We start from the raw sequence: 17,104 nt of genomic DNA, 5'->3' as shown, positions 1-17,104 counted from the left end.
TATCATGGATGGAGTAAAAGAAGGCACCCTTCAAGCATTTTTGACTATTTACAAGCAAGATTAATCAAGAGAACATCAAACAAGAAAAGCCTTTAAAAAGGGATGCTGGGTTTCATTAGTAATTTTAACTACATGGCATTGCCTACTTGACAATCGATCTGGATATATAAACATTTGTCTCAACTTTTACATGTGTCCTGTGACTAAATTAAAAACATCTGAAAGGTTGAGAAGCAAAAACTCAGGCCCTGCCTGATTATCATATCTTAATGTTGCTATCTTCAGTAGATAGCGCATGATTAACAATGCACAAACTGCATTAATTTGACTCAGAATTATATTTAAACTTGAATTATTTCACTTTTAATTGGTCAAGATATGCTAAGAAAGACTGAATATCATGTAAAATGATCTTTTTAAACAATTTTTGCTCCCTTAAGAGATCACACCACTAAATCAGGTCCAACCCTATCTGATTGAAGAAATAACAACCAGTGTTTTTATTCGCTGACCATACCAGGTGCATTTTAATGGGAAAAAAGTTTGAAATGAAGGCTGATGTGCCCATTTTTTGGTGATAGTTGTGCTCTTTGGATCTTTTTCTTATCATCCTAGCATAAAATAATAAAAATATTACAATTCTGACATTTTAGGAAGATTTTTTAGTTCCATGCACCAAATGACGTCACAGCATAGAGGCGCTGAGATGTAGGCTTTGGTATGGTTTACATCATGTTCAATGCACCACTGCGAAAAATCGAGCCACTCAACTACCAAAATAATGGTGGTTTTAGGGTAGAATATATCACAATCTTTTAGAAAATATTTGTTTTCAATGCCCTAGGACGTTCTAACCACGAGAAAATGACGATTTCTTAGGTACCTCTTAACACATAAAAGAATAGGAACTTGATTTAGTGGTGTGACCCCTTAATTAAGACCGAGTTCTGTTAGGCCTGTCAGTTGTAGTAAAGTCTGATTTCAATTTTGTGTGTTTTTTTTTCAGTTGTGTGACCGTCATGGTATCATGGATGGAGTAAAAGAAGGCACCCTTCAAGCATTTTTGACTATTTACAAGCAAGATTAATCAAGAAAACAGCAAACAAGAAAAGCCTTTAAAATGGGATGCTGGGTTTCATTAGTAATTTCAACTACATGGCATTGCCTACTTGACAATAGATCTGGATATATAAACATTTGTCTCAACTTTTTCATGTGTCCTGTGACTAAATTAAAAACATCTGAAAGGTTCAGAAGCAAAAACTTAGGCCCTGCATGATTATCATATCTTAATGTTGCTATCTTCAGTAGATAGCGCATGATTAGCAATGCACATACTGCATTAATTTAACTCAGAATTATATTTAAACTTGAATTATTTCACTTTTAATTGGTCAAGATATGCTAAGAAAGACTGAATATCATGTAAAATGATCTTTTTAAACAATTTTTGCTCCCTTAAGAGATCACACCACTAAATCAGGTCCAACCCTATCTGACTGAAGAAATAACAAAAAGGGTTTTTTTATTAGCTGACCATACCAGGTGCATTTTAATGGGAAAAAAAGTTTGAAATGAAGGCTGATGTGCCCATTTTTTGGTGATAGTTGTGCTCTTTGGATCTTTTTCTTATCATCCTAGCATAAAATAATAAAAATATTACAATTCTGACATTTTAGGAAGATTTTTTAGTTCCATGCTCCAAATGACGTCACAGCATAGAGGCGCTGAGATGTAGGCTTTGGTATGGTTTACATCATGTTCAATGCACCACTGCTAAAAATCGAGCCACTCAACTACCAAAATAATGGTGGTTTTAGGGTAGAATATATCACAATCTTTTTGAAATTTTTTGTTTTCAATGCCCTAGCACGTTCTAACCACGAAAAAATGACGATTTCTTAGGTACCTCTTAACACATAAAAGAATAGGAATTGATTTAGTGGTGTGACCCCTTAATTAAGACCGAGTTCGGTTAGGCCTGTCAGTTGCAGTAAAGTCTGATTTCAATTTTGTGTGTTTTTTTTTCAGTTGTGTGACCATCGTGGTATCATGGATGGAGTAAAAGAAGGCACCCTTCAAGCATTTTTGACTATTTACAAGCAAGATTAATCAAGAAAACAGCAAACAAGAAAAACCTTTAAAAAGGGATGCTGGGTTTCATTAGTAATTTCAACTACATGGCATTGCCTACTTGACAATAGATCTGGATATATAAACATTTGTCTCAACTTTTACATGTATCCTGTGACTAAATTAAAAACATCTGAAAGGTTGAGAAGCAAAAACTCAGGCCCTGCCTGATTATCATATCTTAATGTTGCTATCTTCAGTAGATAGCGCATGATTAGCAATGCACATACTGCATTAATTTGACTCAGAATTATATTTAAACTTGAATTATTTCACTTTTAATTGGTCAAGATATGCTAAGAAAGACTGAATATCATGTAAAATAATCTTTTTAAACAATTTTTGCTCCCTTAAGAGATCACACCACTAAATCAGGTCCAACCCTATCTGACTGAAGAAATAACAACCAGTGTTTTTATTCGCTGACCATACCAGGTGCATTTTAATGGGAAAAAAAGTTTCAAATGAAGGCTGATGTGCCCATTTTTTGGTGATAGTTGTGCTCTTTGAATGTTTTTCTTATCATCCTAGCATAAAATAATAAAAATATTACAATTCTGACATTTTAGGAAGATTTTTTAGTTCCATGCACCAAATGACGTCACAGCATAGAGGCGCTGAGATGTAGGATTTGGTATGGTTTACATCATGTTCAATGCACCACTGCTAAAAATCGAGCCACTCAACTACCAAAATAATGGTGGTTTTAGGGTAGAATATATCACAATCTTTTAGAAAATTTTTGTTTTCAATGCCCTAGGACGTTCTAACCACGAAAAAATGACGATTTCTTAGGTACCTCTTAACACATAAAAGAATAGGAACTTGATTTAGTGGTGTGACCCCTTAATTGAGACCGAGTTCGGTTAGGCCTGTCAGTTGCAGTAAAGTCTGATTTCAATTTTGTGGTTTTTTCAGTTGTGTGACCGTCATGGTATCATGGATGGAGTAAAAGAAGGCACCCTTCAAGCATTTTTGACTATTTACAAGCAAGATTAATCAAGAAAACAGCAAACAAGAAAAGCCTTTAAAAGGGGATGCTGGGTTTCATTAGTAATTTCAACTACATGACATTGCCTACTTGACAATAGATCTGGATATATAAACATTTGTCTCAACTTTTACATGTGTCCTGTGACTAAATTAAAAACATCTGAAAGGTTGAGAAGCAAAAACTTAGGCCCTGCCTGATTATCATAATTATCTTAATGTTGCTATCTTCAGTAGATAGCGCATGATTAGCAATGCACATACTGCATTAATTTGACTCAGAATTATATTTAAACTTGAATTATTTCACTTTTAATTGGTCAAGATATGCTAAGAAAGACTGAATATCATGTAAAATGATCTTTTAAAACAATTTTGCTCCCTTAAGAGATCACACCACTAAATCAGGTCCAACCCTATCTGACTGATGAAATAACAACCAGTGTTTTTATTCGCTGACCATGCCAGGTGCATTTGAATGGAAAAAGTTTGAAATGAAGGCTGATGTGCCTATTTTTTGGTGATAGTTGTGTTCTTTGGATGTTTTTCTTATCATCCAAGCATAAAATAATTAAAAAAATTACAATTCTGACATTTTAGGAAGATTTTTTTAGTTCCATGCACCAAATGACGTCACAGCATAGAGGCGCTGAGATGTAGGCTACTGGTTTACATCATGTTCAATACACCACTGCGAAAAATCGAGCCATTTAACTACCAAAATAATGGTGGTTTTAGGGTAGAATATATCACAATCTTTTAGAAATTTTTTGTTTTCAATGCCCTAGCACGTTCTAACCATGCGAAAATGACGATTTCTTAGGTACCTCTTAACACATAAAAGAATAGGAACTTGATTTAGTGGTGTGACCCCTTAAGACCGAGTTCGGTTAGGCTTGGCAGTTGCAGTAACGTCTGATTTCAATTTTGTGTTTTTTCAGTTGTGTGACCATCATGGTATCATGGATGGAGTATTAAAAAGAAGGCACCCTTCGAGCATTTTTGACTATTTACAAGCAAGATTAATCAAGAAAACAGCAAACAAGAATGGGCTATTTTTTTAAAGTGCAAATGCCATATTATAGCCACTGCCGTAGCAAAAAGGACGCTAAACTCGATATCAAGTTGCAAGTGCCTAATAGAGGCCTTGCAGAACACGATCATGTCAGAAATTAATAATTTGTTCTGGGACTGATTATATGGTGGACTACTCAAATGCATCATTCAACAAAAGCATGATTGCAATCTACCGTGACAATTCGTCTCACACACATAACCCTGCACTACGATCAAATTGGTTGATGACAACATTTGATTGAATGGACTGCACTCCGCCATAATTACCTGTATTCACCTGTATTCACCTGTCTTCTCGGGCTCCGAATGAGGCTATAAAAAGCCTATAAAATGCCCACCTTAAACATCTAAACTACACTGCATAGCCTAATAAGTGAGTAGGAGTTAGAAAACAGACTTCTGCTGCCAATCGGGTCCAATTCTATGTGTAGGCCTACTTGTTGTACCACTTGGAGAGAGCCGCGTCGACACCATTCTTGGATTCTACGGTGAAGAACATCGGTTCAAATCCTTTGTTTGGAGCCAATCGATAAAAGAATGCAGGGCCTTCTCTCTGCCTCTATACAGAAAATAATGTACTAGATTGGCTCCAAACAAAGGATTTGAACCGGTGTCCTTCACCGTGGCGGAGTGCAGTCCATTCAACCCATTCAATAAAATGTTGTCATCAACCTATCGTATAGTGCATGGTTATGTGTGTGAGCTGTCACGGTAGATTGCAATCATGCTTTTGTTGAATGCATTTGAGTAGTCCGCCATATTTACCGGATGATACGTCACATGCAAGGCCTCTATTGGGTCGAGGCGATTGCATTGAAAAACCTAATACATTATTCATAACAGTTACGTACCGTAATCAATCGATAGTGCGGACCCCGGGGGGGGGGGCACTTCAATTTGAAATGGATATAGGTGTAGGGCTGGCACTTTTGCACTAAGGGGCATTCGGTGAGAGCAAAATTTAAAAAAAGGGGTCATTGGGTGAGAGCATGATTTTTGGCATTCGGTGAGAGCAAAATAAAACAGGGGTCATTGGGTGAGACACTGAACTTTTTTTTAAATGGAATCTTTGGGTGAGAGCCGAAACAGCGCAACAGAAACCTCGGAAATCGAATTTCTAGTTCTAAATGGCTTCAAATTTCTTTGTTTTATCAATAAAGTGACAAAATCAGTGATAAATGAAAGTTGCTGTTAAAATTGAACATGTAAGGGTCTTTGGGTGACAGATGAAATGAAAAAATACGGGGGTCTTCGGGTGACAGAACATGTGTTCGTAAAAAAATATGGCGTCTTTGGGTGACAAAAAAAAAAAAAAAAGGGGTAAAAGTCTTAACAGCCCTACATGTGCGTCACCTCCAAAGTTGGAGTGCCCCCCCCCCGGGGTGCGGACACTTTTCCCTTGCAAACCACCAAAATTCGTTATCTTTTAGCGTTGGAAAAGAAACCACGTGAATAGAGTGCCCTCTCAAGGATAGATTCTCTGTGGTAGTTCCCGACATGAACTCTCACCCTCCTGGAAGCTCTTTAATTTCTCCCGCGAATTTTTAAATGCTCAATCAATTGGTGGCCATTAGTAAGTTAAAAGCCGATTTTTCCCTTGTTTTAATACGTGTTGTGTTGAATAATATCGCATGGACTAAGTTACTGCACCGTCACAATTCTGGATTATAGGATACCCCAAAATGGTAAGCTTATCATATTAGTAGGGATAACCATCAAAATTTCGTGTTGCCCCTATTGCTACAAAAGATTGTTTATGGATAGAACTCATCAACAGAAGTATTATGGTGGTTAAATGGTCAAAATCGGTCAAAAACTTTTCGAATTATGAATTTTCAAAGTTTCCCATTCTGACCTATACCTAGTAGGCCTACACTGAACTTATACGATGTCCTCATTCACAAACTGATATTATCTGTCCATCGTATAAGACTGTTACCGTACGGCAATGTGGTGAAGGAATATTACACAGTCAAGAATAGGCTCCATCATTTTTTTTTATTATGATCCTCCCAGTCTCCCGAAACATCAAAACATCAAAAGCGTTGCAATTATACTTACTTAAGACTGTCCTTTTTCACATAACGCAGACAAAGTAGGGCCAACTTGCCTAGAAATGGTCAAATTTTGGCAAGAAATATCTCTGTGTAATCCTATGTAAGTCCCATATCACATCGTTATCGGCGATCGAGGTTTTTTTTTCTGAAGTTTGGTTGGTACCCACCAGCGCGTCATGCATGTGACGTGACACAGCTAAAATAATCGACCGGGGATCGTTAAAACGTTAACAAATTTCAAAACACAGAAAGCAGTAAACTTAATGGCGAGCGGTCCGAATTTTGAGCCATACAAGTTTACGTGGTGAACTACTATATACCCTGTGTGGGCAAGTCATACTTCAGTATGACTTGCCCTGAATGCCCATATATGTTCGGAAGAGACGGGTACATTGCATGAGAGCCTGCCAATTTAAGCTTCCTATAATATCAATTACACATAACATACGAAGTCACAAACTTACAAACTTCAATATGCACTTCAAATACAGCAGACCAGCTGTTAATTATTACCGATCCTGTAGAATAACTTACATAATCGTCCATTTCGTGGAATCCCGTTGCTCAGAATTGCCCATTTCATTTTTATCTGTCAAATGCGCTGTGGATGTGCTCCATAATCACAGGTGTGAAACTGACTTTATACCACTCGCTCGCTTTAGCAGAAAAGCAAGCCTTGTGGCGCTGGGGCATGACATCATCGTGGACGTATGCAAAATTTCCGACGGGCGTCATATAAGGCCCTTCGCACTTGATTATTAGTTTCCTGTTTAAGATTTTGAAAAAGGGATGAGGTGATTTTTAATTATTAATTATTAATTATCTTTTATTTTCTTTATTTAGTTTGAACTATTACAAGCAACTATTGACTTGTTTTGACCAGAGCGGGCATTTAATTATTTCACAACAATATTTGATTTTATAAATAAGTGAAGGTGGAGTTGCACTCTTTGTTCATTCATCATTATTGTTGATATTATTAAAGTCAGAAAATGGCAAGTAGAAGTAGTTGAAATTCATTTTAAAGGAGAAAATTTGAAATAAAAATAAAATAATTAATTATTTTGAGATTTTCAATTTTGGACGCGGGCGGTAAACAGGAAACTAATAATTAAGTGCGAAGGGCCTAACCCGTATTGTGATTCGTTGCAAAAGCGATTCTTTGAAATCGTAAGCCAATCAATGAACGCGACGGCCTTTTACGGTATTAATTTATGTGACTCGCCAGTAAAGTACGTCTAACCTGATTGGTTTACAAAACTACTTTGATAATTGCTAAGCCAGTCAGCGTGCTCGATGCAACAACCTCGTAGAGGTTTTCGAGAGGCGAATTCACATAGTGATCCAGCGATCGAGTATAAATTCAGCTTGACAACTGCTCTCGCGCGAGATCGCAGGTGCAATAACAATACATGGACACAATGAAATAATGAATTATTTATGACATGCATCGGCTGGATTTTACGATCGAGGTAAGGTTTTTGGCCTGTCCCGGCGTGAATATCCTTAGTTTTCAGCATCAAAGATACTTGCGATGACCAGTTTTTTGCAGACACTTTGATAACAGGTAACTTTTATAGGTCATAGGGTAGAAACTATACTTGTACAATTTGTACGAAATATACATTTTGTTATAGGCCTAAAATGTTTACAAAAATATGTTGGTCCATAAGTTGTGCTTGTATTCAGTTGTTCGGCGTATAATTCTGACCGGACTTTGGAACAAAATATCGTTGTTGTGCTTGTAGTCGTTGTAGTTCTAGTCCTAAACCTTAAACATCATTTTCCGAGGCGCGGAAGTACACCAAATTGGTGTCGGGTGACCTTTGACATTCTTTTGTGGCGAGTGACATGGTCTTTCAATTCACGCCGAGTGTCTTTGACAGGCTTGACTATGCTTCAGTGGTCATGAAAGAATTCAAAAGATAACCTCTGCCCCAATAATCCCAAGCTATTGTCTGAAACTGCACCTCGGAAGATGTATGGTAAGAACTCAGTCCTCAAATGATAGTCATATAACGACCAAAAGATAAGTGACTGACTATCATTGAGGACTGAGTTCTGCAGTCTAGGTAGTTCCAATAATTGGAACTCACGGGCACGGCTCCGACCGTGAGTTCCAAGGAGCTATGTGTATGTGTCACTGCGATTTAGCGTGCATTCATCACCATTATTCACATGTACATACTCGTGTAGTGGACTTTCTCTCATAAAAATCACTCAAAAATCATCTTTTTAAATATTTCTTTGGGCAAAAGCTGATGCGTAGAATAATTTGAGCAATCACAGATGACATACATCAGTGACACAGGTTTCTGAAGTGAGTATTTTACTAGATATACTAATGCAAACTTGTCAAAATAAAATCCTGGAGGCACCCTACGGGAGTACCTACAACTTGAGAACAAGTCCTCAAACATTCAAAATTTGTAGTTACTACAACTAGCCTCCAGGGCTAGTGACCTGTGGCGTACATGAAACCTCACTATATTGTACAGTTACGTTGCAATCATGCTAACGTGCATTATTTTAAAATGCATGTCTATGTTTTAATTTACTTAAGAAGAACTCTACCTTCGAATTTGCAAGCATTCAAGGCTCGAGACCACTTCTGTGCTTTTGCTTTTTGGAACCATACATGTAGATCCGGGCCATAGATCAGCATTGTCATTTTTTGTAAAGGCGTGTCAGTCGATTTATAAAATTGGATGTCAATAGTTATAATTTTGATGAGTCAACTGTATCTTTTAGGGCAAGGTTTGCCTATTTTGAACAGTCTTAACATTTGAGTTTTTGATGCGTTCACCAGGGTCGTTGTGATCGGCTGTGTTTATTACCGAACTTCCATTGTTTTACAGTGTCATGCTTCTACTCGATTTCCAAATAAATAACTTGGAAGAGAGCATAGGATACTTTGGAATTTACGCTTGATGGATGGCCCGGGGAAATGGTGGGCAACTGGGGTTGATCTACAATCTGACATTTTCTTATTGTATAAATTTCAACTATAGAATGCCCCCGGGGCAGGGGGGCACTCAACTTTGGAAGTGATGGGGATATGCGGACAGAAGTTTGAAACTAGGGTTTTTTGTGAGAGCCTAGACTTTTAACAAAGGGGTCTTCCAAATAATTTTTTTTTGGTGAGACTAGGGCAAATCTTACCAAAAAAGAGGGTCTTTCAGTGAGACTGGGAAAAATTTTGGGTAAAAATGTAATAGTTGAAACAAAATTTTCAACAATTCATCAAAATTTTAAAAAAATTTTAAAATGTCATTAAAATTTGAAATTTTTTTAAAATTTGAAGAAAAATAATAAAAAAAGACCAGGTCATTCGGTATGAAATTTGTCTAAAATTCTTGAAAAAAGGGGGTCTTTTGGTGACAGAAAAACAAAAAAGTGTCTTATTGGGTAAGAGGGAGTTCAGTAAAACAAAAAAGGGCATCATCATTGTGTGAGAGGGAATTAAAAATGTGGCTGCACATCCCCCGCCGATGATCCCCGTCACCCATATTTAGAGTGATTAATGTTTGAATAGTAGTTTAGAAATGAAACTGTCCCACATGTTTGACATAATTAGCTTGTGTCCGGAGGTGGACTTAAGTGGGTCCCGTCAGTACTAGTCCAGAAAAATACAACACTAATTTTTTGTGATTAAAAAAATATTATTCTGTTTTGCCAAATGAAACATAGCTAAATCCTAATCCTTTAATTAGTTCTAAACTGGTGATAAAAGTCAAATTTTAATATTTGGCCAATTTTTGGAAATAAAATAAGGTCCAAAAACATACATTTTAGGGTGTTTTTGTTTGCTGTAACAATCCAGCCCAAAGATTTGTACTAAGACTTTTAAAAGACTAATTTCAGTTTCTGCATTCTAATTTTTGGACAAGATATGTTTCATTCTTATAACCTATCATTTAATTAATGTAACACAAAAAAGTAAAAATTAGAGCAATTAGATACTCAAGATTTTGAGTGCTTAAGACTCAGGGCCAAATTTACCATTGGGCCAGGTGGGCCCAGGCCCAGGGCCCCCAAAATGTCTGGCCCCCAAAGTTGCCATGTGCATGTTTCTTTTTAGCCCCAAAACACCATGTTTTGGACCAAAATATGTTAAAATTGTATAGCAAATTTGACCTTCATTTTGGGCTAAAATTATCTGAAATTGACATTTTTTTCCGCGCACAAATGTCCTAGTAAAATCGGTCATGCCCCTATGTAAACCAAAACTTGTCTACTTGAGGTGCACATGCCTTCTTTACAGTGAGTTTGGGGGCCTCCAAATTTTGGCCTGGCCTAGGGCTCCCAAAAGGGTAAATCTGGTCCTGCTTAGACTTGTTCCAACATAATGTGACTCAATTGTCAGAAAACGTGCTGCAAATGCATGTTTTTGGCTCTTTTTTCAAGAAATTAGCAAAATGGTGATTTTTGTCTTTATCTTGGACAATTACATGTAGTACTACGATTGATTAGAATTGAGCTATGTTTCATTTGGAAAATAGCCAAAAAATAGTTCTGTATTTTTCTAGAATAGGGAGTAGTGTCAGAGTCAATAGTGCCTTACTCAAGAAGGTTAGCTGAGTCCGAAGTTTTACGTTTTACGGAAAACAGGAAAAAATCACGGAATCGGATGTACAACACGGAAAATGACATTTTTGTATGATGTGACAAAAATTGTTAAAAACAATCATAAGTTGTGTGTGTCAATTTTTATTATAAAACTATTGTTTAATAATATCGAAATAAAGCTATATTACCAAAGCATGAACCCCACTATATCCCTCCAAACACCGTAATAGTTGGCCTATTATCTTGAGAATATTCCAATGAGAGCATATAGATTGCGATATTGAACACTTCATTGTTTACATTTTAAGCTTTATTCATGACAAGGATTTACAAATTTTACAACACAGATTACAACACAGAAAATGGATTTTAGAAAATTTAGAATTTTCAAAATAGGCATCCTTTGCTCTAAACCTAAAAGATACAGTTGACTTATCATAATACACAGGTGGTGGCTGACATGATCGAGCCGGCAACTTGTGAAAGCGCCCGGCCGTATGGCATTTTCAATATACTTGATTAGTTTTGTGGGGTTCATTATCGAACCCCAACTGGTTTAGCTTGTATTTATATTATTTATTAACATAGGCCTATTTGTTTGTGATATTTCAAGCGTTTTAAAATTTCAAACTAATCCCATTCAATAACACGGTTGACGATGATAATTTACTGAATTTAGAGAATGCAATGCGGCCACCACCTGATAATACATGTAACTATATCCAAATTTGAACATCAACAGAATATTTGACAAACATTGCAAAAAGTTCAATGGCGGTGCCCTGAAAATCCAGTACCGGATTCTAATGCAAAATGGAAGTTTTATGCATTACATCAAACCTTGTTCTTTTTGGTAGGATATGATAAGGGGATGGTCCATACAATCACTGCCCCTGCCTGTATGTGGGTAAATTATGATCAGTTGGTAAAAACCCTGTTTTTGATTTTGTCTCATTTATAGACTCTGACATCAAGGACTCAGGACTAGCACATCAGGAACTCTGATCACAGAACACCAGGATGAGGTTCACCAATGCGGTACTGCTGACATTTAGTGGATGGTAAGTCAGTTAGAAATCTTATCAATTTGGCCTACCGCTACTATAAAAAACTTACTCAAATAATATTAAATAATAGGCCAAGGGGGAGGGGACAAAATTTCCAAATAATCCTGCTGATTCATTACTAAAATGACTTTATGGGCACAAAAATGCTATTTTAACCCTAAATTGGATCCAAATTAGGACAATAAATTGTGGTCTAAAACTGGTTAAAACCATATTATAAAATTTGCTAAGGAGAACGCCCTCAGAAATTTGTTAAATTCTGGTTTTTACACGATTGTAATGCACTTTAGTCAATAAAGATACTCTGCAAAAATCAAGACTTTAGGTGCTTTAGTCAAAATTATTATTACGATGGAAATATTAGTCGAACATGTATGTATAGTACGTACACGGCGTGCGGGATACACATACACACACCCAGAGGATCGTACTGTATTAGTACGTACACGGCGTGCAGGATACACATACACACACCCAAGGATCGTACCGTATTACAACCGCAGGAGTAACATGCGTGGGCGCTAGTAGTAAATTCCAATTTTCTATGCTTTACCTCACTTGTTCGGCTCAAAATTAAAAGGGGACATATCACATATCTGACAGTAAAAGTACATTTTATGAAAAATAAATACTAATCAATTTTACAGAAATGTTATAATATGGCTTTAAGACAATAAAGGTCAACACATCCTGCACAAGAACATATAAACACAGTGTCTCAAATCATCTGTCATAAAATAGGCCCTACAAGAACATATAAACACAGTGTCTCAAATCATCTGTCATAAAATAGGCCCTACAAGAATATATAAACACAGTGTCTCAAATCATCTGTCATAAAATAGGCCCTACAAGAACATATAAACACAGTGTCTCAAATCATCTGTCATAAAATAGGCCCTACAAGAATATATAAACACAGTGTCTCAAATCATCTGTCATAAAATAGTATACAGGTAGGTGAGAAATGATCGCAATTCTCAAGCACGCTGTTCCTTGAGAATTCTATATATGACTGTCTGTGAGTATGAGTACTGTGCATTTTTGGCATGACCTTTCTTTTAAAACAATATGTGACTAAAAAGTAGAATGTCTGAAAAGGGTAAATCCAAGTAAACAAAGTTCAGGAGAGATGAGTGCTCACATGATATCGTAAGGGGTGTTGCCAGAATTTTTTTGGTGGGAGGCAAATTTGGAAAAGGTGGACCTTTTTTTCCCCCAAAGTGGACCTTTACCTAAACTTTGGGACTTTTTTGACCAAGAAAGCATACAGAATCTAAATTTTTTGTTCGCTACTCTCGCCAATGGGCAAATTTGGTCCTTTTTTGACAGAAAAAGCATTATTATTACATGTAGTGTGTAAGATTTTAATTTGAAAAAGCCAAAAATGTGTGAAACAAATGAGCGGTCCAAGAAGTCTTTCATGGACAGGTTTCCCTAAATATTGTAGGCCTATTGTGTTAAATATAGGACCTAAATTGGCAAATGTTGAAAGCAGAAGCGAAAATGGCCACTTGTTTATCCACTCCACATGGGGTGGGGTGGGGTGTGTGTGGGGGTGGGTGTGTGTGACCAGTCCACTTTAATCAAGTTTGGACCATACATCATTTAAGTATATTAGGCTTAGTCTAGCCTGAAGGACAACTATGACTGGTGTAGTTTTGAAATGTCAGAGAGGGCCTGTCTTGGTCCCCTACGCACTGAACAAGTTCTAGACCCGGGCATTGCAATATCTTGGGTTAAAGGGACTCTCAGAGATTGGTTGAGAACCCAAAAAATCTATAAAATTTTCCCAAGTCGCCTAAAAATGGTTGATAAAACGGAGAAATGTCTTTAAACCATCTTCTTTTTCACAAAAATCGACAAAATATGAAGAAAATGGTCATCTTGGAGATCGCATTTGTTTTCTATGCGCTCTGCATTGTGGGATAGCTATCATGGCAATTAGCCGGTGCTTACATCACTGGCATCACTGGTGTTTATCTCGGCGCGGCAATCCGCAGCACTTCCTGATTCATGTTTTGGTACCAGCCATTTGCGTGGAGTCATGGAGTGGGCCGATGCCGCCATATCTTCGTGATTGTAAATAATTTACAATCAAGAAGACCGGGCACAAAGATTTCCGAATAATTGCACAATTATTGTGAAAAGAAGATAAATATTTCATGTCAATATATAGTTCAATTACAAGTTATATCCCACAATAAAACATGGAAGTGCAAAGTGAAACGCCAATATCAGGAGCCTCTTCGTTGCATGTATTTTAACAGTAGGGGGCAAAACATGATAAGCTTACATAATTTTCCTGCATACCCTAAATACTGTAATTTCAACTCGCCAACAGCATTGAACATCATCATTGAGTTCTAAAATCAACCTTTGCTTCAAACTGAATTCAAAAATGCATTACCATTGTCTGGACCACCACCAGGGCCAGGGAAGGGGGTTCAACTCAGTGGCATAGCGTGGGTCATCACATGGGGCGGAGGGGGCACCAAACATGATTTGGGGGCACAAGCTGTTTTTCGGCAATTTTCCTGGGATTTTCTACTTTTTGCAATCGGTATGTGCCCCCCCCCTCCCTGCCCCTATGACGCTACACCACTGGTTCAACTTGTTCATGATTGTATGTGTTCGGTGCTCAGGGACTAGACAAAATCCATTGGGGCCTTATTTTCTTCAGAAGGGTGTACTCAAATTTGCGGGGCATCTTTGTGAAATTGTTGACCCCACTTTTGTTCCCCATTTTGATATGACAAAAAATCTGACAATGGGGCAGGGTTGGAGGGAGCTACATTCCCTTGATGTATTTTCTTCAGCACCACCCCTTCACCAACAGCCATGCATGTGAGCAATTTGGGCCCCTTCAAAATATTGAAGTGGAACAAAAAAAATCAACTGTGTATTGCATACTTCTACATGCAGTGTGGTCCCAACCCACACAAAAGAAAATGTTACATGCCCAAATCAGTTTGAAAATGTAGAAAGACAACCCCCCCGTGTGCTCTCCAATATGGTTGGTGCTACGCCACTGAACTCCTAGTGCAAAATTGGCACAATAAACGCACAATTTTTATTTTGGGCTAAAATTGTACATTGGCCAAGTAACAGTAGCATAGTGAGATGGCAAAGTCCGCCCTGGTCACCGCCTAAATTAGGGGGATGCCACATTGCCACTGGTTAAAAAAATTTAGGGTAAAACTAAAATTTGTTGAATCCCTAACACCCCCTCCCACCCAACCCCGTCTCGAGCGCACTGGCCAAAAAAATTGGAGTAAACAATTTCAGTTGACAGGGCACAATTCTTTATCCTGCCCCGGGTGCCACAACCCCTAGTTTCTACTTCTATTTCTATTCTACTTCTATACAAATTCTTAGTAGACCAACGGGTTGGTATCCCTCCAAGTGTGCAGAAACTACATCCAGTGCAGAGCCAACATCAAAATCAACATTCCCACCACCATTGCAGAACGAAACACAAAATAATAAGTGCAAGTAAAAATGACCATCTGGTGCTGAACTAGGTGAGAGGAGCAGCTGCTGTAGGAGATGAGCCTATGTACAGCTCAGCTAGACAGGTGGCCGGTGTCTGCAGTCGGTTGTTGAAACTACTGACAGAGGGTGCAGTTGTGATGTGCAGTGGTAACTGGTTCCAGGCTGGTATTGTCCTTGGGAAGAAGCTGAATTTGTATGAGTCAGTTCTTGGAGTGATGATGTTGTACTGTCCTTCTCTCTGATACCTCGTCCTGACGGTTGGTGTTTTGGACTGAGTGTAACAGGCTGGGATCTTGACTTGGACTTCATTGTGGTGGATTTTATACAGCATCGTCAACCGTGCATTTTCTCTTCTCTGTTGCAGTGATGGAAGTTCAACTTTCTTCGTGAGAGCAGTGACGCTTGATGTTTCCCTGTAGTCTCTTGTGATGAATCTTGTGGCTTTCCTTTGTATTGACTCCAGAGAGTTGATTTCTTTTTGGTGATGTGGATCCCAACAAACTGCTGCATACTCTAAAGTTGGTCTAATCAGGGAAGTGTATGCTCTTTTCTTCACTTCAAGTGGGCAGTGGTTGAGATTTCTCTGTATAAAGTTGAGCGACCTGTGTGCTTTGCCGGTGATGCTTTTTATGTGATGTTTCCACTCGAGTCCTGAAGCCAGTTCAACTCCCAGGTAGGGGTGGTGATCAGTTTGTTCCAAATCTGTTCCCATCATACTGTATGTGTGAGTTACGATCTTTCTCTTTCTTGTGACACGAAGGAGGGAGCATTTTTTAGGGTTGAAACTCATCTGCCATCTCTGTGACCAGTCGACCATGGTGTTCAGGTCTGCTTGGAGAATATCAACGTCCTTCTGGCACTTGATGGTCCTGTATACCAGGCAGTCGTCAGCAAAGAGTTTAATGCTAGATGATGTATTTTCTCCGATGTCATTTATGTACAGTATGAAAAACAGCGGTCCAAGAACCGTGCCTTGGGGCACACCAGAAATCACAGCAGTATCATCTGATTTTCCCCATCCACAACGACAGTTTGGGTTCTATTTGTGAGCCAATTTGTTATCCAAGTAAGTGTTTCTCCCCAATACCAATACCATACCAGTTGAGTTTGTGCAAAAGTCTTTGGTGAGGCACCGAATCGAAGGCCTTTGTGAGTCCAATATGAGGCAGTCAATCTGTTCACGGTTGTCTAACCCCTTTGCAAGATCTTCTATGGTGGATAACAGCTGGGTTTCAAAACTGTGTCTTTTATGGAAACCATGCTGAGTTGGAGAGAGTATACCATGCTGATCAAGGTGCTGTCTGATATTGCTGGCCAAGATGTGTTCAAGCATTTTGCAGGTGACACTTGTCAAAGATACGGGGCGGTAGTTTGCTGGATCACTCCTTTCCCCTTTCTTGAATATGGTAGACACATTAGCTTTTTTCCAGTCATATGGCAAGTCTCCTGTTCTTAGTGATTGACAAATGATTTCTTGCAGTATTGGAGCCAAGACAGTAGCAAAGTTCTTCAGCATCCATGTGGATACCTGATCAGGTCCTATGGCCTTTTTAGGATTTAATGAGGCAAGAAGTTTCTCGACTCCATTGACAGTTATGTTAATGTCAGGCATTGACGCTGTGGTAGATGGTCCCTTTGTTGGAATGGAGTTCATGTTTTCAATTGTGAAAACAGACTTGTATTGTTGGGCAAGAACTTCCGCCTTCTGTTTTGCTT

The 17,104-nt window shown here is 38.2% G+C and overlaps 1 long non-coding RNA gene across 2 annotated transcripts in view; it reads left to right on the top strand.

Moving 5' to 3' along the window:
- The first annotated feature begins 5,675 nt into the window (after positions 1-5,675).
- Positions 5,676-17,104, top strand: part of LOC140140854 (uncharacterized) — a 103,350-nt gene continuing 91,921 nt past the window's right edge. For both annotated transcript variants that reach the window (XR_011857319.1, XR_011857318.1), the window contains exons 1-2: positions 5,676-5,773; positions 11,788-11,887. This is a non-coding gene — a long non-coding RNA (uncharacterized lncRNA). The remainder of the gene's footprint in view (positions 5,774-11,787; positions 11,888-17,104) is intronic.

Source organism: Amphiura filiformis, chromosome 19 (genome assembly GCF_039555335.1).
Source record: "Amphiura filiformis chromosome 19, Afil_fr2py, whole genome shotgun sequence".
Lineage (NCBI taxonomy): Eukaryota > Metazoa > Echinodermata > Ophiuroidea > Amphilepidida > Amphiuridae > Amphiura > Amphiura filiformis.
Note: the sequence above shows the minus strand (reverse complement) of the source record. Positions and strands in the feature narration are given on the sequence as shown.